We start from the raw sequence: 23,392 nt of genomic DNA, 5'->3' as shown, positions 1-23,392 counted from the left end.
CAGCTTAGTTTGAAGAATACACATATTTGACAATAATTTTCCTGTCAGGATTTCCCGAGTGTTATGTCATAGTGCAACAAAGGCAACCCACTGATGCACTGTTGACCATTTCTACACTCAGTGGCTTTGGAGTCTTTGCTGCAGTGCTTCTTAGTAGTTGGCCCTCTTTGATGTCCTGAAAATACCACAAAGCTCTAATTGTGGTTTAACCCTTGTCAGCCACTAAGCTCCAGTGGGCTTCCTCACTGTTCCCCAGTGAGATGGGGGAGGCAATCAGAAGGGTAAAAGTGAGAAAACCCTTTTGTTGAGGTAAAGAGAGTTTAACACAAAACAAAAACTACATGTACAAACAAAACAAAGCAAAAAAAGGAATCAATTCACTACTCTCCATGGACATGTGAGTATTCAGCCATTCCCAGGAATCTGAGGCATAGCCCCATACTAACTACTGTGAAGAAAATTAATTCTATCCTAGCCAAAACCATCACAGCAGTGGTAGTGGCCACTCCAGGAGTCATGTGAAGACTGTCCATTAAGATACAATTTGCTCATCACATTTATCTCATGTGCTCAGTATCACCAAGTGGCACCAGCACCCAGCGCCTTCCTTTCAGATTTAAAGATACACAAGGCCACAGCATTCTCAAAATGTGTTTAGAATTCCTCCCGTGCAAAAGATGAAAAAAGCTCAATTAAATTTAAAAAATTTAAATAAAGAAATCTTTTCTTCTACGCTTTGGAGAATTGTCTCTGCAATAAACTGCAAGTAAAGACTATGAAACAGGCTGAGCTGCAACATCAAAATTCACAACACCTTTTCCTGATACCCACCCCCTGTCACATAGATTGCAACATTTTCAGGAAAGCTGTAGAAAGAATTAAATTGCTTGGGCGGGCTTTGCCTTCTAAATGTGGAATTAAAAGATTTTCACTGGTTAGGCACTCAAAAAGCTCTTTGAAATTGCAAATACTCATCAGCTTTCAGCATGAGAAAAGCTCTAAAGGTACAGTAGTAATTTTAGTACTATCTCAAATATCCTTTTCTTGTTCCAGAGGGCAACAATGGAGGAGCAAGCATTTGTGTTTTTCACTAGTAGATCATACATCTGTGGCAGCTGAAATGACATGAGAGCCTGCAGTGCTCCCCAGCTGCATAATTGCATACACCCTGAGGAGCACTGGAGGACTTACCTACTTTCCAGATGCTCTTTTTTTTTACAGAGCAAAAAACTTGACCATTCTATCATTAGTCCCCTTTATGCTTTATAACTGAATAAGTCAAACTGTACAGTTGGTGATTTTACAAAAAAAAAAAAAAAACCAAAAAAAAAATTCCCCAAAAAAGGCAAAAAACCAACCAAAATAGTAACGAGGTTAAGAAGGAAGTCAGCAGGAAAGGTGTAACAATGTCAAAATGAGACATGAACCTTCAGGCCAATTATCTAAGGCCTGATCTAAACAATGCAAAGTTCTGGCTCTTCTGGGTAGACAAACACGGTCAGCTGGGTTGCCCTTGTTCAAAGTCTTTAAGGATCAAGCTGCTATTTTCAGTAAATACTCCAAATCTAGAAGGCCACTGATCTCAGCATTTCTCTACAGAGGAAAAAAAGATTACTGACGTAAAATCTTTCCTACAAACCTCAGTTAGGAGCAAGATTATGGCTATAGAGGGGCACTAAAATGAAAATTTGATATGTATTATCTATAGCAGTTTGAGAGAGGTTTCTCTGTGGAGGTTTCCCAAAGAAAGGCACACAGAGAGTGCAGGAAAAGATGGTCATTCACATACTTGTATTGCAGGGGTGCTGACTATATGCTTGTAGTCATATAAGCCAGCCACTCTCATAACCAACATGACATGAGGGCAACTGGATGGAGGGACTTTGGGACTCTGAGGTAGTTAGTCCCCCCCCTTCAAACTTCACAGATTAAGAGGTTTATGCCACAGAATCCTTACTCCTGTTTCCCCATCAACAAACCAGTCCTTTCTGTCTCCCTGTCTGTCATTACACATACCATCCACAGCTGGCCAGGCAGCTGTCTGGCGTGCCATACCCCAGAGACTGGGGGAGAAGATGGGCTGCAACACTAGTGCTGAGGGATATCTCAGCTGGTAGGGCACAGCTCCTTGTTACAGGCTGGTACTTTGGCCCCTGCTCTGTATCTCTTCAGTCACACACTCTGATATGCTGTCACTTTAGGCAGATACTTCAAGGATCTGCAAATACTGTTAGCAACATTCTCCTTCAGAGACTATTCCATATCTTCTGCCCCTGCTGTTCTGTCACTCCCTGTGCAACTTGACAAGCTGCAGACAGCAGCTGTGAACATTAGATAGTCCCTGCAAACTCACAGGGAAATGATACTGAGGAACTGGTGAAAAATTTCTGAGTTGCTTTAGCACTTAATTCAATGCAGCATTTAAGCTGCCCTGGAGACCTGACCATTGGAGGGTGACATGGCCACCAACAAAGACTTGTTCGTTGACATGAACTTTCTCTGTAAGTTGTCTGAGCAGCAGGATGCAGCCCAGGGTTACAACAAGCAATCACACAGGTCTCTGCACATGGCCAGACAACTGCTCCACTGAGATTTTCACCTTTTTCTATATATGTGGAATTGTTGTTTTGGGATGGGAAAGCAGAAAAGTACTTATATCTTGCTATGTAACGTAGTCAAATTTATATATTTTACAAATTTATATATTTACAGTACAACCACAGAACTGTATAAAGTTTCTGCAGGCTAGATTTTTTTTTTGTTTTTTTTATTTCTTCCTTTCTCAGACACAAAGACGATACACAGTAAAAAATGAACCAAACACTTGTTTGAATAATTAAATGTATGAAAGTAAAACTAACCCTAAGCACATTTAAAACAAAATGTGAAAAGATTCCTTCAAGGGAATGATGTCCCAATCACAGATTCCTTCAAGGGTCAGAAGTTCCAATCTTGCACCTAATCTAAGTTGCACAGTGAGGACATATAAACTATGTCTTTATGATATTATAATTATTTGACATTAAGATTATCCTAGAACTATAGAATCATATGTGTTGGAAGGGATCCTGAAAGGTCATCTAGTTCAACCTTCCAGCAGTGAGCAGGGACATCTTCAATTCCATCTGGTTGCTCAGAGCCCCATCCAACATGACCTTGAATATTTCCAGGAATGGGGCATTCACCACCTCTGTGGGAAACCTGTTCTGTGTTTAAATCTGCCTTCTTTAGTTTAAAGCCATTACCCCCTGCCCCGTTGCAAAAGGCCCTGCTAAAAATCTTGTCCCCCTCTTTCTTGTAGGACCCATTTAACCACTGAAAGGCTGCAATAAGGTCACCCCAGAGTCTTCTCTTCTACAGGCTGAACACCCCCAACTCTTTCAGCCTTTCTCCATAGAAGATATGTTTCAGTCCTCTGATAATTTTGTGGCCCTCTCCTGGACCCATTGCAACAGGTCCCTGTCCCTCAGATGTGTCAATACTGATATTTTGGAAAAGGTTTTATGTCCTGGACAATAACAGAGATGAGCAAATGCCTGAAATGAGCAGCAGTAAGTAGTAAAATTTTTAGGAAAAAGGCTGTAACCTCATGATGCAAAATTGTGACATTCAGTAAGAGATTGCTCTCCATAGAAGATCCATATGCTATAATCAACTCTTCATATTTCATATATACTTCCCAGTGCTTGCTCAGAAAGCTTTGTGGAATGAGAACCAATGAATGGAATCAGTTACTTGGCTTTTCTAAAATTGCTGATATGTTGTTAAAAGTGATACACAGTCTTCAAAGCTTCTGACAATGAAGAAGAAGCATTTTCCATTATGCTGGCAATTGCTTTTTAATAAAATATATGATGGTCAGTAGGTGTGTCTGGAAAGCCTATTAACCTGATATCAAAGTAATTCTTGCAAGATTTAATGCTGAATATCATGGATACTGATGAATATCAAGACCTTATTTTTCACTCTGCTTTTATATGTGCAGAGGAGTAGAAAATCAATCAAGAATGTCAGTCAGATTTTAATCACTCTAATAATTAAACAGAGGCATTGTCCCAGCTCTCAGATACACTATTCATAAGTACACACTGCACTTCTGTTAAAAAAGATGATAACTCTAGTAGATCATTTACATTTGACTAGTATTTCCCAAGGGATAAAGCTCTTGGCAGAGAACAGAAATCAAAATTTAGAACTTATGTGAAAAAGTAGTAGTAGCAGAATAAACACCATTTTTTATAGTACTGGTTGCAAGTAGCATGGTAAGTTGGCACTTAAGTTCTTTTCTAATGAATAAAATGTAAAGTCAGTGACAAGGAACAAACTGCAACTATTTTGACTTCAAAGTTTTGCATTTGGGGACCATACGGCTCATTGCCCTAAATCTGACATGAACATCAGTGGGAGTTCTACAAATGATTTTACATCATCACGTGGTCACATTCCTGCAACAAGCTCACACAGATGGATTCCCTGCACAGACACCCTTAGATATGTCACTGGCACTCTTTGTGGTCATCTACCTGTAGAGAAATCATTGCAGAACCAGGATCTCTACACTCAAAAACCCCCATTAGATTGCGCATATTGTTGGCAACATGTGCTCCCTGCTCAAAAAACAAGTCTGAAAAGGTAACACTATGAATTAGACATTGTCATGCAGAGACTTTAATATTACCTGAATATTTGATTTACTGCGTCATTTGCAGCTTCAGGATTCTGGGAGTTCATCAGCTCTGTCCCTCAGAAATCAGACAGGAAAAATTGTGGGTCTTTGTCTTGCTGAAAACCAGGCATCCAGAGTTTGTCAAGTAAAAGAGATAGTATGGAGCTTATCTAATTTTTGAGGGAGTTGCACTCACATAAATCTTTCTATAATGACTCTTATCTACAACAAACTGTATGAAGTATTCCTAGAATATAAAATAAGGAGACTACTTCAAAAGACAGTAATTCTGTGGGTAAGAAATATAGATTATGATCTCCATCAAATAAAATCATTCAGGATGACATTCGCAAGATAACTTGAGTGAACATTTTTAACAAGAGGCACTTACAATTTCTAACAAGATTAATGACTATTTATTAAAATAAATGCAAGATATTTAGAAAAAAATGGGTCATATTTATTGAATATAACAGGAGTTTCAAACATTATAAGGAGCCTAAAATCTATTTGATCATGTTGCAATTTCACATTTCCCACATTTCCCACAGTTCCCAAGTGCTGGGTTCACCTTGTCTCTAATGTGTCTAAACTCTAAAATGAAAGAACAAATCAGAACAACCAGGAGCCCAGTGCCAAAACTGATGTATCAGATAGACTGATTCCACTTGGTGAAAGTTGTCATCTGTGGCACCTTCCAGAGTTTCATCGTGGTCCAGATCTGAGCAAGAGTTTGGACTAAAGTGTTTACTCCAGCCAAGATTTTGGTTTTGAATTCAGGGTCAGCTCCAAAATAGTCTGGAATAGTCTCCTGAAATTGTTAACAGGCTTTGTACAGAACAGAAAAATATTTCTAAAAGGAAAAACATTTCACTGAGGGCCAACCTTAGAATGAAACAATATGGCAAGCAGAAACAGGACAGATGGGAGCCATGAAATCCACAACTAGTAAAGTGTTTATCTCCTTTGCCCATGTGAACAATCTACTAAGCCTTAATTCCCCATTCCCAAATAAGACAGGCCATCTTGGGTGTCTTCAGAATAGTTAGTCAACATTTCTGTTATCAGCATTTATAGAGACATATCAAGCCTGCATCTATCTCTTTCCCCAGTAAAATAGCATCCACTATTGAATGCCAAAACTTTAGCAGCTGAGAATCAAGAGAGCAAGATGGATGTTGTGCTGGTATGTCAATGATAACCCAACATTTCTCTGTCTGCAGAGAAATGTTGTAAGCAGAGTATACACATTATTCAAGGATGGCTCTGCTGTAACCAACAGACATCTCAGCAAAAAGTGGTCTCTGCAAGATTCCCATACCATTCTTCCTGGACTGTCAAAACTGGTCATATTTCCTGTTAGTATGAAAAATAAAATAGTTTTAATGATTGCACTTTAAACCTAGGCCCACAGCCATTGCCAAGCAGTGATTGAATTAGTGCTTTTAAAGGAAGCTCAAGGAACATAAAGAATCCTGCTGTAAGTTTAGAGAAGGCCTATAGGGACCAGATTTCAGGAATGTTATCTGGAAATGTAGAGTAGCTGACACAGCTCCTCATGCCATGGGGTGTGGTGTGTCCACATCTCTGACCTGCAGAAGAACAGCCCAGGGGCAAGAGGAGGGGAGCACCCACCAGAGGATGACCACAACAAACTGACCTCTGTTGGGTTGTGAGCCAGATAAGTGAAAAGGCTGATAAGAAGCAGATCCTTCAGCAGATCCTTTGAGGTGGGATAATGCTTTTTTAACATACCAATGCCCACCAGGGGAGATATTGCAACATCCCCGCAATCTTGGCAGTATTCATTCCCTCTGATGAAGTCCAACTGGCACAACTACACAGGTGTGAGAAACAGCTGTCATGTCTTTGATGGTCATGAGCCATCAAAGACCCCTGAAACGCCCCCAGACTCACTTCTGGGGCCTTCCACCTGAGGACTGTGCATAAGCCACAGTGTTGCATCAGTGTAAAACTCCCCTCAGGGGAGGTACCCGAGCATTCCCAGCTCATACCTCACACACACACACACACACACACACACACACACACACACACACACACACACAATTCAGTGACATTTTACTCTAATCTGTCCCAAGGGATCTATTGACAGAAACCTCAGTTACACCACCTCAGTGGCAGGTCATAACAGCTTCAGGGTGTGTCTTGAGTTTTACACATTTTAAGGGGAAAAAAAGGATGATAGCATTCAGCTGTAAAAGAAACCTTTCCCCTTGTCACTGACACAGAAGGTGAGCCATATGGCATCAAACCTCATCTGTGTAATTCCTAGCAAATCTTAAAACCCTTATTTGGATCAATACAAAGTATTCATTAAGAGTGCTTTGGCCAAATTATTGAACTAGGTCAGATGTTTACAAGCTTACACATCATCACAGGTTTACTTCTCTTACACTTTCTGCACTCCTATTCTAATACGGCAAAGTTGAAAATACTTACTAGAAAATGAAACCTGTCCTATTGCACTAGTGAGCCCATGGTGAATACTTTTTTAGCAACACGAGTTAGGGTTTTTTTCTCTTTTTCTTTCCCAACATCAGATGCAACAATGTTGGCTCTCCAGCCCAAGACCATATAGAGGGAGCAGAGAGTATGGGGAAAACACAGGACCAGAAAATAGTAAGTCCAGTCATGTCTGCTGACATATTTCTCTGTCCTAGTGAAACCATCCTAGAGGATTTCTCTATGGCTCACTAGCCAGCAGTCCCATCTGGCATGCTGACATTGATGGGGCAACCCAGTGAATGAAAATTAATTAGTACTGAGCTTGTTATAGTAAAAGCACATTGTTTCTGAAGACAATGTGGTATGATATGAGGGTTGTGGGGGTTGGAAATGCCTTTGCAGAAATATCTTGACAGGTATTTTACCTGTGGGTTGTCACAGGGTAGAGTTGCAGTGCAATCACTGGGACACAAATGACTGTTGCTGAATTATGATGCTTCCTTGTCCTCTCTCTAGAGTATTACCATAAATTCTGTACTTAATTTTCAGCATAATATAATAATATGTACCATACCAAACAAATAGTATTGGTGTCTGCTTACTGGTATGCTCATAGAAACCAATTTTCAGACAACACATTCAAAGACATTGCTTACTTCAGTGGATGGACTGAGTCAAGACAAAAAATTTAATTGGAAAGAAAAACAAACCAGTGATGAATATTAGAACTGCTGAATGTGTCTGAGGACTTTTGTAGAAGCAATTGTGTCCAGACACCCTTCAGAGTTCAATGTCTGCCAACAAAGTGCCTTTCAGAGAAAAAATGAATGAAAACCCCTAGAAAATAACACTTGAGTTTTGAGAGTGCACAGTGGAAAAAAATACATTAAATCATTAAGCAGTGCCTACCACTATTATCAGGAAGAACAACTGACAAGGCTTTTTTTCCTGATGACACCAGCCTCACTACATGTGAGGTCAGGGTCAGGGCATACTGCTCCATTCCCAAAAGATTAAGTTACTCCCTCAATTATTTAAAACCACATGATGAAGTTCACAACAAAAATGTTAAAAGATATATTCATTTGAGAGGCCTAAAACTGCCATAATGAATAACTTCATAAATAAGATTAGGTGAGTTCTTTGTTTTCTTCCATTAAAAACATACTTTTTTTAACCATCTGGTGAAGAGCAACCATAAATACTAGGATAATCTGCTTGGTTAAATCCATTAAGCTTGACTACATCCTTAAGGGACTATTGATTATCTCTTAGCCTCTCTTTCAAAGCAGATCATTAAATTTGTTACTCGGGAAATGCATCTCACTTAACACATTGGCCTCATGGAGGCTTTTGAGCACCCTAAAGTCATTCAATTAGAACTAGTTAAAACAAACAGGCTTTTAAAGAAAAAAAGCCATATAGGATTATGTGGTCCAAATTCTAATCCTATTACTTTAGTTTCCTCACAAAATAGATTTATTCTTACAATCTTAGCAAAACTCCATTGATAAAGCATTTTCTTCTGAAAAAAACCACATAAAAACAAATTGCTTTGCTGGCCCACCTAGAATTAAAGCCTGAGAAATCAATATTCCTGTGTTTTATGTGTGTTATATGTAGCCTGATAGCCATTTTTCTTTAATGCTACTGAAATTTGAAAGGGTTTTTTAACTATTAGCCCAGAGAAACAAGCCTCTAACTTCTGATATTGCCCAAGGAACCTGATTTCCTTCAGATTTAATAAGTTAATTTGAAAAACACATAAAGTCCTATTAAAAGAAAATGAATGTGATAAAAATTTGTCAATGTTCTACCTAGACTTACTTCTGAAGAGAAAACATCTTTTAGAAAGTGGGTCTTAAATGGAGTTTTATAATAGGTAAAGAGTAGGATCACTTTCAATGCTGAATGTGAACAGAACAGACAAGGACTTCCACTGTACTTCTTTAAATTGATTTGAAGAATTTTTTTTTTTTTGCCTGTGGCATCTATGTGTGAACATGACTCAAGTTCACTTAACATTAATTTTATGTTGCTACATCTCAGTGTGTTTTCAGGGTGTCCAGGTAATTTCTTTACCCTTAAACCTACAATCAAACTCCTAACCTTCCCTGCACAGGTTTCCATCTAAGAGCATACAGCCAACAGTCTAAAAGGTATTTCTCTATCAGAAACTATACAAGATTCAGAGTGGCACACTTCATGCTAGTTGGGGTGAAAAAAAGCAGGGGAATGGGGGAAAAGAATGGAAGTCATGCAGTTGTTAGCTACCATGTTAATGCTTATTACCCACCCACTTTACTGCTGATCATCTTAGGTGCACAAAAAACCTTAGCTTCCAAACCACAAGTCATTTTTTTTTTAAAAGAGCACAATGCCTCTATGAAAAATTTTCTTTCTTTAATAAGACAGACTCTCATGAACCACACAACCCAGTTTCCATTTAGTCAGCAAGGGTATTTCTCAGGTGAGAAAGAGCTGAGTACCTTCCAGTTCCAGAGTTTTAAAAGAGCAGATTATCCCTGCATGAAATTGAAACAGCATATATAATAAATAAAAGAATAAGAGGCTTTTAAAACCGTACGTTTGCACTTCGGAAAAATAGCAACTGTGCAATTCTAACCTCAGGTTCTGTTTATCCAAACACTGTCTAAAGAACAACTGCATGGAGGTTAGAAAATCTACAGATCCAAGCTTTGCTACTACTCTTACAGGATATTTGTCTGAACTTGTTTCCATTTATGCAGCAGATCTCATGAAATATTTTCAGGTTTTCTAGAGGGATTTTTCTTCTTCCTACCGTGCACTTCACTGGACATCATTGTAGATCAAGTTCTTTCAGTCCTTAAATTTATTTAATTACTTAAGTCTCTGAATGTTATTTGCCTGAATCAACATATAGGTATCATCTCCAATTGTGACAGAATCCCAAACCTACAACTGAAAGCCCTGTGTCATAACTTGCATAGGACATAGGCCAAATCCCCATCAATTGGTTGAAAATTAAATCTTGCTTTCACCTGTTTCTCTTAAGTTCACTGTAATTGGTGATTTTCTCATATAAAACCATCTTCATTATTTTAATCAGTACAAAGTTGAACTAGTAGAAAAAAAAAAGTGCAGTTTTAAAAGATTGTTACAGCTCCAAGCTCAATCTCCAAATGATGAGAAATCATATCACTTTTAAACTCTTAAAGTTATATGTGCATCTCGACGTTCAAAGACATGTAAGCAAATAATTTTTTTTCACTAGTAAAGGCAAGTAAGTAATATTACTATTTAAATTTTAAATTTATTCTTAGATTGGCCCTCAAAAAGTAGGTCTGTAGAAACCTACTACATATGGTTGATTTTCCTTCTTAATAGAATATTCTTTTTAAATACTTGGTTAAAAGCATTTTTTTTTGTTAAACTGTAGTAAAACCATGAGGCTTGATAGAAAGTCATGCATTAAACTTGTGAATAAATACAAAAATAGTTAGGAAATTATCCTGTATTTGCATAAGCCTCAAAGAAATCACATTTCATAATTAATGGTATGATTTGGACTAGAAGCTTATAGAAAACAAAAGGAGAGAAGTTTAATATTAAATATTATAATTCAGAATGGTGAGACACCACCACATTTCCCTTAGATGGAATAAATGGACACTGCGGAAATTTTCAAATTATCTAAATATATTAAAGGGCTGAGAAACCATAGAGTCCAACTGGCTGAGAGGTATAATTCAGTAGACAGAAAAAGAAAAATGCTGTGGTTTTGAACATAATTACGTGCATGTTGATTTAAAAAGTACAAAAGATTATGCTTCTTAACCAAAAAAACACAGCAAACCCAGGGAACTTCACACATAGTGTTTCTTTATGCTACTGATAGCTAATGTAATTGCTAACTTTTCCCCATCTATTTTACAAATATGAAGCCATAGTGGCAAAGAGTTTGCTTCTCAAATTATTGCACAAATATCAGCATGTTGCTGAATTTTATTTCTAGAATATAAGTGCCTTTAAATGATGCCCAGAAAATAGAAATACTAATAACTATATGATAAGAGCAAAGAAAAAGATTCTATAAATCTAGCTGAGAATTTTTTAATTGGTTTTGCTTAATACACCATATGTTCCTTAAGGGATAACCACAGTGTCCTGGCTTAAATTATAAAATGGTATTTGTGCACTATAGCACAATTGTTGCTGTATTCTTGTTCTCCTAAATCATTGTGTTTTAATACAGTTGGAAAATATTTAGACTGTTTGTACACGAAAAAATTTCTGTAACAATACACGGTATGAGAACTTTAAACTTGGCTTCTCATATAAAAGCTTTAATATTATCATTGGGTAATACTAGACTCATTACTAGTCTGCTAGTGCTAGATTCAGTTTCCAGTTCTTCTACTTTGTTGGACTTCAAATAGCCCAGGTACCTCATAGGTACCACCGAAGTGCCACTTATTTCTGTCTTCTGCACTGTGTATGTTCCATTAGTTCCATGTTTGACATTTACTTCTTAAAATGTCACAATGCACTTTTTGCAGTTAGGACTCTTTGGCCTAGTCACACATCAAAAGGTCAGTGTTCAATCTATCAGTGTGGGACTTAGACTTGCTAAGTATAAACAGCTCTTATCAGGATGGCAATGACAAAGCAGCTGAGGAGGGATGCATGGGGAAAAAAAACAGACCTTGAAAAGAAACACTGGAGCAACTCACTTGAGGTAAGCACAGAAGTGGGGAAAATACACTTTTTCTTTTTCCTTGGGCATTTTGAAGAGCTTTGTGGCCCAGTTCAGTGCTGGTCAAAGATATCCAAATAAGCAACAAATTCATGCATCACTCTGCCACACAGAGAAAGTGTTTCCTCAAACATTTCTGCATGGCATGCTGTGATGCTGGGTCATACCAGCTGAGCAGATATAATATCATGTATGCAGCTAAAATATGAGACTTTATGTAGACATATAATTACATTTTCGCTGTAGAAGAAAACTGGTTGCTTGTAATACATCTGAAACACTACATAAAACAAAAGGTTAGGGAGAAAGTTGGAACAGCAGGGGCCTCTCACATCAAGAGTTCTTAGCAGCCTGCTTTCCTGCATTGCCCTGGCCTGTCTCAACAAGCTTTCCCTCTGGACAAAGCCCAGGCACAGCTGGGCCTGCATATGTTAAAAACAGTTCCCAGTAGTCAGTTCAGAAGAGGAAAGACCAATTGTGAGCTCTTCCTCTCTCAGTAATCCTCCAGCAGTACTCCAATAGGGTTTAATACCTTAAACATCCCCATTTGCCTGCATGCCACATCCCACAGCATATGGCACATATTCTGAGTTCAGAGTTTGCACATTGCTGCTGACACGATGGAATGACCCCCTCCACCAAAATGGACACACCATTGTGCGGGGAATGCTTTATTAGAAGCACAGAAGTAGTGCCAGACACCAATGTTCAGTAATTATTTGCTCTTTTATGTGATACTATTTATAAGTATAACAGTATAATGTGTATGTCAGCCATCTTTTACAGTCCGTTGTGAGGTCACTCACAGGGTCAGAATAAGGAAATTACTGAGAGGTTTTTGAAAAAATTTTAAGAATTATTGAAAAATCTTGTACCTCTATATAAAGAATAGTTCTCCATCCTCTCTCTGACCTTTTGCTGGCATACATATATCACTAGCAGAAAAAGAAAATGATCTCTAAGTATTTTTGAAATCATTTTGTCATGAAACATCACAGAGAGTGTGGTACACAGGAATGCCTTTGCTTTGATGGGATAGAACAGCTGCAGGACTGCATACAGCTGTATGCTGTTTATGCTAAGGAACTTAAAATGGTTCAGCAAACTTTTGCTTCAGAATATGTACTGTGGCATGCAACAGATCAGGGCTTCATGGGCTTGAGGAAAACGGGGTAAATCTGAAGTGTAGTGCTTGTGTCTGTAAGCATCCCAGAACCCAAGGATGTCACACCATATGGGTTTCAGTGAACCACATGACAGCAGTGACAGCACACTGTGGTACCCTTCCTGTAAAGCTGAAATCAGTGATAATGAAAATGCCTGATATCAGGTGGTGTAATTTACAGGATTATAGTTCATCAACCCTACTACTAGACAAAAGTCTCTGATGGTATGGTACTTGACACAAATTCTGATAGCTTATTACTTGTTTTAACAATAAAAAGCACATAATGAGTGCATGAGGGCACCAGCTGTGTATGCAAGCTGACAGAACATCCTCTTTGTGAGTGTTTTAGAAATCCTGTGGGTTCTCACAGGACTGCTCATGTCATTTTGGTTAAGGAGAAAATCCTGTGTAAAGCCAGAGAAGAAGTGAGACCATGACTGTAAAATATCAGCTTAATTTCCAGATCACTCATAGAGGACAGAGATAACAAATTAAACCTTAGCTTTCCATACACTCAGAGAGTGCTTTATATTTTATATTCCTCCATAATAGTGTTCTCTCTGTGACTCCTGTTTGTATCCACTGTATTTTTCCATAAGTAATGTCAAAAGACATTTCCTTCAACAGGTCAAATCCTAGCAACGTACAGTCACTACCTCAAATTATTCCTGCAAAACAAATGTAATGCAAAGCACAACACAGACCAAGAATATTTGAGATCTCACACACATTTGTGGAGTGGCAGCACTATCACCCACACTATCCACAGTTTCTTCTTGCTGCTTTCAGCAGGATTCACTGAACACCTTTGTCCTCCAGCTGATGCTCAGACCCTGAGTTCACAGTCTCTAGCCTGAACTAAATATTGCAAAAGAACTGAATGTAAGTTTTGTATCAAGCCAGTAACATGAAAGTTTTTATGGAAAGGGTGAAAAAGTGCTGGAATCATCAGCCTGGGGAGGTGGTGGAGTCACCATCCTTGGAAGTCTTCAAAAAAAGATTGGATGTGGCACTCAGTGCCATGGTTTGAGGTGTTAGGGCATGGGTTGGATTTGATGATCTTAAAGGTCTCTTCCAACCTAGTGATTCTGTGAATTCATTTGGCATATACTAGAAAGACATTCAATAATTGAATGGATAAAGAACTATAATCTGCCATCCATCTTTTATCTTATTATTTCTGAATTCAACTAAGCCACTGATAAACTTTTGAATATTTTTAATTCAGTATGGCACAGTATCAAATTTCTGATAGCCTAAAGCCAAACCAAAATAAAATTAGTCCCTTCAGAGAAACAGATTGTCAAATTTAAATGTGCCATATTTAAAAAAAGAGTAATAGATCAGTAACAACTTTTCCATAAATTTGACACACTTTTTAACTACAGAATAAACCAATTGCCAATATTTGATTATTTTTGTAGCCAAAATTCAGACTAATTTCAAATTCTGAATAACTCTTTGCTAAAAATGTAATCTTTTCATACATAATAATATTACCTGACTCTGTCACCAGGATGTCTGATCAGTCCATTTCATGACCAAGGTGACCTTGCCAGCAGCCTGTTTATAGAGACAGGTGGTAGCTACATACTCCCAAGGCCTGCCTCTCCCTTCCACATTTTGTGGCTGGAAGCATTTTGGACTTGATAACACTCTTCTCTCTCAGGTTTGATATTAACAAGGTTATATTAAAAATTCACTGCTACATCCACGCAGCCCACATTTTTTGATGACCTCCCCAATATTCAGCAGAGTGAAATCAGAATCTCTTAAAGCCAGAAGCTGCTCAGAGTGAAAATATGGAGCTAGTTTATACTTTCTAAAATATAACTAATTGAAACACATTATCCAAATAGTTAGATGTGCTTGTAGCCACACCAACATTGTCACGAGAATAGCTGCAGTTCTGTGCTTCTGCAATCGGAAGCAATTTGTCTTGTGTTGACCTGTCACAAATTCACTTAATAGGAAACAAAATAGCTCACAGAGCTTAGCATACTTTTAGGCGACTCAGCTGTTAGTGGTCACAGCAATGTACCTTTTTTTCTGAGACAGTGCCTTCTATTCACTCCACTTACTCACCCTTTGGTAAGCTGTGATCTCACTTCTGGTGTGTTTTCATTCATGTCTTATTCCCCCAAATCTTGAAGGAGCAGGAACCCAATTTCTAAAATGAAAATGTAAAATATTTTAGAATTGCTTTAATTGATTTTTCTCCAAGATCTAATGGATGGACATGCAAAACTTATACAACCATTGAAGACTTGAAGCTAACCAACTGAAAAGACATTGGGAATGGAGTAAAGGACTTCATGATTATTTATTTCTACAAGCTTCCTGAAGAAATAGAGATGGCAGCAATCCAGACAATCAAAAACAGCAATGGAAGAGGCAGAAATTGCATCATGATTTCCTGTTTACAAGCAAAATACCATAACTAAAAACGAAAGTTTCTTGGAAGTTATCTTGTTCTCAGTCTGACAGACTGTGTGGATATGAATGTATCTGTAATGAAAGCATCTTCATTTCATCCTTCCTAAGCAGGAGTCTTTATTCTGTACCCTGACAGTCTAAGAGCTTTATAGATGAACAGTATCTATTTAACCCTATGAAAATTGCAGAGAAGATAAGGACTACCATTGTTTTTCCAGTCTTCTATTCTTATCCATACTTGTTTTTTCTTAGCATCTGAAATACTAAAAAAGGAATAATTCTGTACCTGACCCTCCCATTGCTATCCTCTATGTTAAGGACATCAGTAAAAAATCCAGTGTAACTTGCTACAGCAATCCTCTTGAGCAATCCAGTTACTTCTTGTAGCATTTTCCTATAGTATTTTTAAAAGCATTACATCAAGAAATCAGGAAAAGAGTATCAGTTTTCTCCTAGGTAAACCTTGACTAACATCACAGAAATCTAACCTCAGAGAAAATGATAAGACTAACATTTGTCAAGCAGAAGCTAGATCTGTGCTAGTAAATTGAACACAACCTGGGCATGTGCTCAAGATGCTAATAGGTCACTGCTTAAGGGATTAAATTTTTGGAACAGCCCTTGGCATGTGTATGATTCTCAACTACAATTTTCCAAGCAATGCCCAGATGGTATTTCTAAGACACCCTTCTCTGCATAGTCCATGGGTATTTATGTCACCAGGGGTCACACCTGCACTCTCCTGCTCCCCACCAATGCAGAAAGAATGGCAGTGTGATATTTAAAAATGACCCATATACTCTTTTTTTCAAGAATGTGCTTTTGCATCCTCCTTCTTGGGTCTGCTCTATGACCTCAGGAACTCCTGACAAGCTTTGACTGAACCAGAGCACTGAAAGTTCCCTTTACCAATTGGGTGGTGAAGCATCCCTGACCTACCAGACACTCTTATATGATTCAGTGGGGACAACAATGGCTGTAATAGGAACATCAGCCTCCTGGCCAAGGTGGTGAAAGGACCATCAGCCCCCTGACAGCCTTGGAACATTCCCAGCTGCACTGTAGCCCAAGTGGAACACCACCATTATTTCTGGAGTTTTGAAATTATTGTCAAACATTTTAGAAACTCCAGGAGCTAGCAAGATGGATATTTCCAGGATGAAAATTTTGCAGATGTGTAAAGCCAATTATCCTGCAACCTTCTAAAGGGTGATCCTAAGGAAGGCCCCTTGGGGTTCTCCTGGATCACAGCAGGCTGCACAAGCACCTCTCTCTAAGTAGGAAGCCTCTTGGAACTCATGAACTGTCAAGTTTTCAAGAGACTTTGGCTGATAATGAAGCCAAGGTTGATAGGCCCTATAAACACAGTCCTCAAGGTGTAACCCACACCTGTTGAGAAAACCTAGGAGATTTGATGTATTTCCATGAACCTGAGGGAAATTTTGATGTACAAGGATATAGATAGAGATAAATACATCTCTTTTTCATGGGTGTATGCATAGGAAATGATGACTATATAAATGTTGTTATAAAATTATAATTAAATCAGTATCAAAATTGTAGTAAATACTGTTGAATCATTGTGAGAATAATAAATTAGTCAATTATTAAGCTCTGCTAAACGCTTTTGAACCCTTATCTTTTGTACTCTTTTTATCTTTACTTTTTTGCAACCCTGGTCTCTGTGTAACTATTCTAAACTGATTCTGATTTTCCTATATAACATAATAAATATGTAGAGTAAACTTAGACATCAAACTCTGTTAAAGTTGTGTTTTCACAAATTCATATTAAATCCTGCTTTTGGCCAGTACTTCTGATGGTAATTCTCCAAGCAGCCTAACCATTCATTCATGACAAAGATGACTTCACTCAGAGAGTGAAGACCAAGATGACTCACCCAGGAAAAGGTGTAGGGGGAGTCGAGAGAAGGATCTGACCCTGATTGAATCATCTCCACTACCTATATTGAGCTTGTGGCTGGAGACTACCACACAGCCACTGTCATACACAGGGGTAAATTTAAAAGTTAAAGCTGCCTTACTCTTATCATAAGATACAGACAAAAAAATCCAAGTGTTTTTCTCTCCTTTGCAGAAGGAGCCCCAAGAAAAATGGTAATATTATTTTTATATGAGCTGCCTCTCAACTGGTCTCTGAAGAGATGGGGCAGTACAGGAAGAGCAATGGGCTTCAGACACCATCCCAATACACACACTTGACAGATCTTTTTAGTCCATTAGTATTTTTAGCCCTTTTTAGAGCAACCAGAATCTTCAAATGTAAGCTAAGTTACAGTTCTGCACAATATGGAGGGAGAATATGGCCACACCCTGTGATACATTTCACAGAAATGTAAAAAAGACAGAAAGAAAGGGAGTGAGAGAAACACCATAAGCACATCCCAGGAGTTACAGAAGAAAGTAGGCATTGTACCACAGGCTTCAGGAAATTATTGAGTGTAACAGAATGGCAGTGGGAGAGCCAGTGGCATCCTCTCAAGGTATTCCCTCCCATGGTTACACATGGTGCGTCTGAACCACTCCATAAACAAGCACAGTGAACATCTTTACAAGGTGCAGCACAAAGAAAGAGAACCTAGTTAAACAAAAGCATTTTATTTATTTTCCATTTTCCCATTCTATAGCTATCTTTTCTTGGTCTCGCTTCTGATAACCTTTTCTCTTCAGTGATTAATATCAGCAAAGGAATCCAATTTTCTTACAATCATATTTCCAAGTAAATCTCAGGGAAATCAAATTCTTTTAGTCTTGTGTATTGTTGAGTGCAATAGTCATCTCTGTTTGTATTATACCACAGGGCAGATGGCGTTTTTCCAAATCAGCCCATATGTATTTGAGAAATCATAAGGACATTCTTCACATACCAGGAAAAGTAAGGACTTAGCATATCAAGTACAACTTCTCATTTATTTTACAGAGTAAAATGGTTTACCCTTCACTCTTACAGATTCTCATCTCTTTTCTATAAATAGAAATTCATGCTACTGCTCAGAACATTTGGATTTTAATCTAGGACAACAATTGTTACTGGAATTCTATCTAATCAGTAGTGCTATTTATACAGTGGTCTGTACTTATTCAGTGCAAAAAATAGCAAACAAAGAAGAAAGAGCAGCCTATAAAAATACTCAATATTAAATGATATATGACCTTATGGAATTTAATGATAGGATAGAAGGTCAACAAAGTGATAATCTATGGCAATGAAAGATAAACCCCATTGATTTCATAAAAATATGAAGTTTCTGTCAACCATATCTAATGTTTATAATTTCCAATAATTTCCCTCACACGAAGAGGACAGAGCTAACCTGGTCTGCTGAAGTACGTAGTGTAGCTCTTTCCAGTAACAGGAATCATGCTACTAAAGGCAAATGTTGAATGACACATGAAAATCTGGCTGTGGTTCTTGGCTTGGATAGAAGCTGAATGGCAGCATGTTTGGCTGTGGTTTCCAAAAAATATGCCAGATTTTGGGCTATAATATTGTTATGCACTCCCCAGAATAAATTCAGGTCAGGTTTGAAGGGTAAAGGATTGTACAGACGCACAGCAGCTCAATGTCATATGACAACATATGGCATCCCAGTTTAATGATCTTTAAAACTATTCTGCACTGGCCTTCACTTTCTGAACTGAATTTCACAGAACCAACAAGTGAGCATTAGTGGAGGACAAATTGCTTATCCAAAGAAAAAACTGAAGTCAGAGGCTAACCAAAAAGGGCTTATGAAATCTTCTCAGATTAATTGAATTGTTAACTAAATGGTTTCTTGAGAAATATATTTTAAATTTTTGCCCTGAAACACATTTCAATGAATATTTATAGAAATTTTAAGAAATTCATCAAAACTACAATGAACTTAAAGAAAATTTATTTTCTAGTCTAAATAAAAGAAAATATCTCCTAGACCTATTTTCTCATCTATCCTCTCTTAGACATTATGATAAAAATTGTACCCTGTAATGCCTATTTCCCTCTGTTGACTAAAAAAAAGCTCAGATATTTTTGCCTCTATGTTTTGAAATTAATTTCCCTCTCTCTGACTTAAAAACAGAGATAATTTCCAAAAAATAAAAACAAACAAAGAAAAAAAAGATGCAAACACCCTAGTTAAGTGTAAGGGAATAGTTTAAGAAGTCCTTTCTTGATGCAGAAATTATTAGTGAGGTTTTAGGCTTTTTCTGTTCAGTTTCCAAGAAAATGTCTCTGGACACCTATATAGCAAATATAAACATACTAATAAAATACTATTCCTCAGTAAACTTTTACAAACCTCTGATATGGTGGTGTCTAATGCACAAAAGGAAAAAAAAAAGATTTGTTAGAAAAAAGGAAAAGCATATCAAAACTATATCAAGATGAAATACACAACAGAGTTCAAAAAGCATAATTTACAATATGATTAGCTCAAAATATTGAGGTACATTTGGAACAAGCTTTCAATATCTGACTACTGTGAATTTGTTTCCATATGTGCAAGAGGCAAATAAATGAATTGTAGAGTCAATGTGCTGCTAAAAATAGTGGGTCAGAATGTAAGTGTAGGCACTCAATAGTATTTGAAATACAAACACATGACTATGGAAAATCGACCAAGTTCCATAAACCAAGCACAAAAGGTGCTACTGCTTCTCTGGTGCTGCATCAAATATACAATCTCTTGTAAAATGTAAATAAAATGAATGAAAAAAAAACAACAACAACAAAACAAACAAAGAAGGAAGAGATAATCTTTCACATGGTATTTAAGAGTGTCCCTGTTCTGTAGACATTTGCAGTAAATCCAGGGATATTCTGATAGCCTCTCACATGTTGAATGGCAGCTGGAAAGCTCCCAAATTACCTTTATTTATTACTGCACTACTCTGTGTGAATGAACAGAGTAATCCCATTCCCTGGACTCAGAGGGAAAGTAACAAAATTCTTTGAGAACACATTAATCTGAGTATTGTATCTACTTTTTTTCTGAAACACACTTCTAAAGCATCAAATTTCTATATTTGATAGATAAAGATAGGGTTTATAAATTCTGACAAACCCTGAGCTTGTTTCAAATGACCAGAGAGTGCTGTGAAGAATCCAACACCAATCACTGCCCAAAAGCTTCACAAGGGCTTGAAGAACAGGGAAAAAAATCTTATGGAAAATACTTATACTATGACCCTTTTCTCTTGGTGCCCTGGAATGCATCTTGGATTCTTCACATATTTTAAATTCTACTGTCAGACAAGAAAACTAGAGGCCTAAAGCTAAACAGCATGGCTTCCCTTTCCCCTCACCTGCTACAAATACCACTGGTTCATTTTTTTCTAGCCAGGATTATCTAACATTGAAGAAGTGGCAAAAACTATAAAAAATATATAGAATATATTTTACATATTATGTGCATTAGACACCATAACTTGCAATATTTAGACACCTCATAGCAGAAATAAGGTGGAATTCCATGACACCACGGATCAGTTCAGGGTACAAGTGCTCATTCTTTCCTATGTCACCTCCCTGTGTGTAACCATATTAACCTATCACCAAACATAAAGTAACATATACTGCTTTTTTTTACTGTATTAGCTCAAGAGCAGCTCCACAGTAACACTTGGAGCTTGACTTTGTCCATCTCAGTTTCAAGTCTAGAAAAAGCAAAACAAGACTGTTCATATCTGGGCACATCTTCTCTGGGGCTTATAATAAGATATTTTATACTTTAATAGCTAAAAAAATAATTGATTTCTTATCTCTGGCACTCTCCAATGGTGTAAAATATCACTCAAGATTAATAGACCTGGTAGTGTTTCATATTAACCTCTATTAAGGATATTTGCACTAATAACAACTATTTGTAATAGTTACGTCTTTATTTTTGTCCAGAAACACTGGCAGTTTTAAATAATAATAATGAAAAAAATAAAAAAGGTAAAATCCTCGACTGAAGGAGAAAGAAATTAAAACTTAATGGCCCCTTAAGAGTTATTGGTGCTTTTCTTACCTAACCTAGAGGAAAAATGTTTCAATATTTGTGGCTGAGTTACCTGGGTTTAATTTTCTCTTTGTCAGCATTTTTTTGTATTTCTTCAGTGCATCAAAATATTTTACAGCTGCTAGTGCATCTCTGTGTTTGTGTGTGCAGATATGCTGTGATTTTATGTATGTAATTTTGTATATTTTTGTGTAGTCAACTTTCTTACAACTTTAAAATATTGTAGTAAATTTTCTTACAATCAAAGATGCAATGATTTCTACAGTTGCTCAACATCAGGAGTTCCCTTGCCTTCATGGCATCTTATAAATTGGCACTGGCTTTAGAGTGAATTATGTCCAATTCACAGCAGCAACCAGGGAAAGAAAAATTCTTTAAGAATGTTCAAGCACATGGAAAGAAAGAGCAGTAGGGTTGACTAAAGCTTTCTCCCCAGTGCCTGGATGTGAGGTGGAAAATGTCTAGAACAGGCAAAAGGTGTTTGATGTGGTACCTTGCAAGAGACCATTCACAGCAATCAGAAATACTATTTGAATAGAAATTCTTGCTCAGTTTCACCCACACTTGTTATTTTATATACTTATATACTTTACATACTGTGATCTGCACACTGGATGTATCTTTCACGTTCAGAGGACAGGATATGGCTGCAAATAAATTGTTAGTGACCATACTTTAGCTTTCAGGTCAAGGACAGCAAAAACTAAAGCTCCTGTATCTGGCAAACCTTGAATAAGATATTGAGTTATTACCACACTTTTTGTGCTTTTTTCTTATTTTTGATAGGGAGAACCCAAATATGTTCCTTCATCCCCTTTGCTCTTCTTCATGTCAAAGAGCCATAAAAAAATGAAGCATTTCAAGGTAAATTTTTCACGTAGCAAATGCCAGATATGGGAAAATTTAATCCAAATGTATACCTTTTGGTAACAGTAGAAGCAGCAGAAATACAGCATATTTTAACAGGAAAATTGCAAGTAAAAAACATGCACACAGAGCTCAACCTACATCTGCAGTCACCCAAAGAAAAAATGACTCTCATGTGTATCATGGAGCCTTCTATTAGAAGATTGTATACTGAACAACAAATCAAATTAAGCTTGAATGTAATGATAGCTCAGAAAGATCAGTGGAAAGATCTGATAATTATGAACCAGTCATCTTCCTTTGTGTGGAAGTCAATTTACAGTACAGAAGTTTGTTTCAGTCCTGTAGTTCTGCTTTTAAGGGAAATAAGCTTGTTACTTGCCTGCAAATATAAAAAGCTATTTGCTTTTCCTGGCAATATATCTTAGGGAAAGACATGCTGGCTGTCTCAAATCACCTCCCTGTCCTCCATGTGCCCCAGCAGAGATTCCAAGAGGATCTTCCCAGGCACAAAGGTAGGGCTGACAGGTCAGTAGCTCCTAGGGTCCTCCATTCTACCCCTTTGAAAGATGAGTACAAGTTTTCCCTTTTTCCAGACTCCTGAGCCTTCACTTGACTCCCATGACATTTCAAATATCAGGGACTGGCTTGTTAACTAAGCTCCAAAGTAAACTCAGGCTGTGCAGGTGAGATAGAGTAGGAATTTATTCTCAAGCTTGGTATGGATCTCTAAATCAAGAAAATCCTCCTATGGGATTTATGGAAATATAATCCTAAAGCACTTGGTTATAATGCCCAGTGTGAGTCTGCTACACACCGGTTTTGATGTGTACAAGCTTTAAAACCATTTCAGAGAGAAATCAGGTTCCTCTCTTGCCTTACCTGACTTTGTCTCTTTCCCTATACTCATTCCATGATGCATGAAGACAGAAAGACTTAAAATTTTCCTTTTAAAGGACCAATAATTTTTATGAAATTCCCATACTTTTCAAGTTTTACATTTGTTTCTTATCATTATGATGTCAGAACAGCAAGTCTCACTTC

At 37.5% G+C, this 23,392-nt stretch overlaps 1 long non-coding RNA gene across 1 annotated transcript in view; it reads right to left on the bottom strand.

The window, feature by feature from the left end:
* Window positions 1–23,392, bottom strand: part of LOC127059315 (uncharacterized) — a 68,421-nt gene that overhangs the window by 4,255 nt on the left and 40,774 nt on the right. Inside the window, exon 3 of the long non-coding RNA XR_007777007.1 lies at window positions 15,127–15,211. This is a non-coding gene — a long non-coding RNA (uncharacterized LOC127059315). The remainder of the gene's footprint in view (window positions 1–15,126; window positions 15,212–23,392) is intronic.

This window comes from Serinus canaria, chromosome 2, assembly GCF_022539315.1.
Source record: "Serinus canaria isolate serCan28SL12 chromosome 2, serCan2020, whole genome shotgun sequence".
In the NCBI taxonomy this organism is placed as follows: Eukaryota; Metazoa; Chordata; class Aves; order Passeriformes; family Fringillidae; genus Serinus; species Serinus canaria.
Note: the sequence above shows the minus strand (reverse complement) of the source record. Positions and strands in the feature narration are given on the sequence as shown.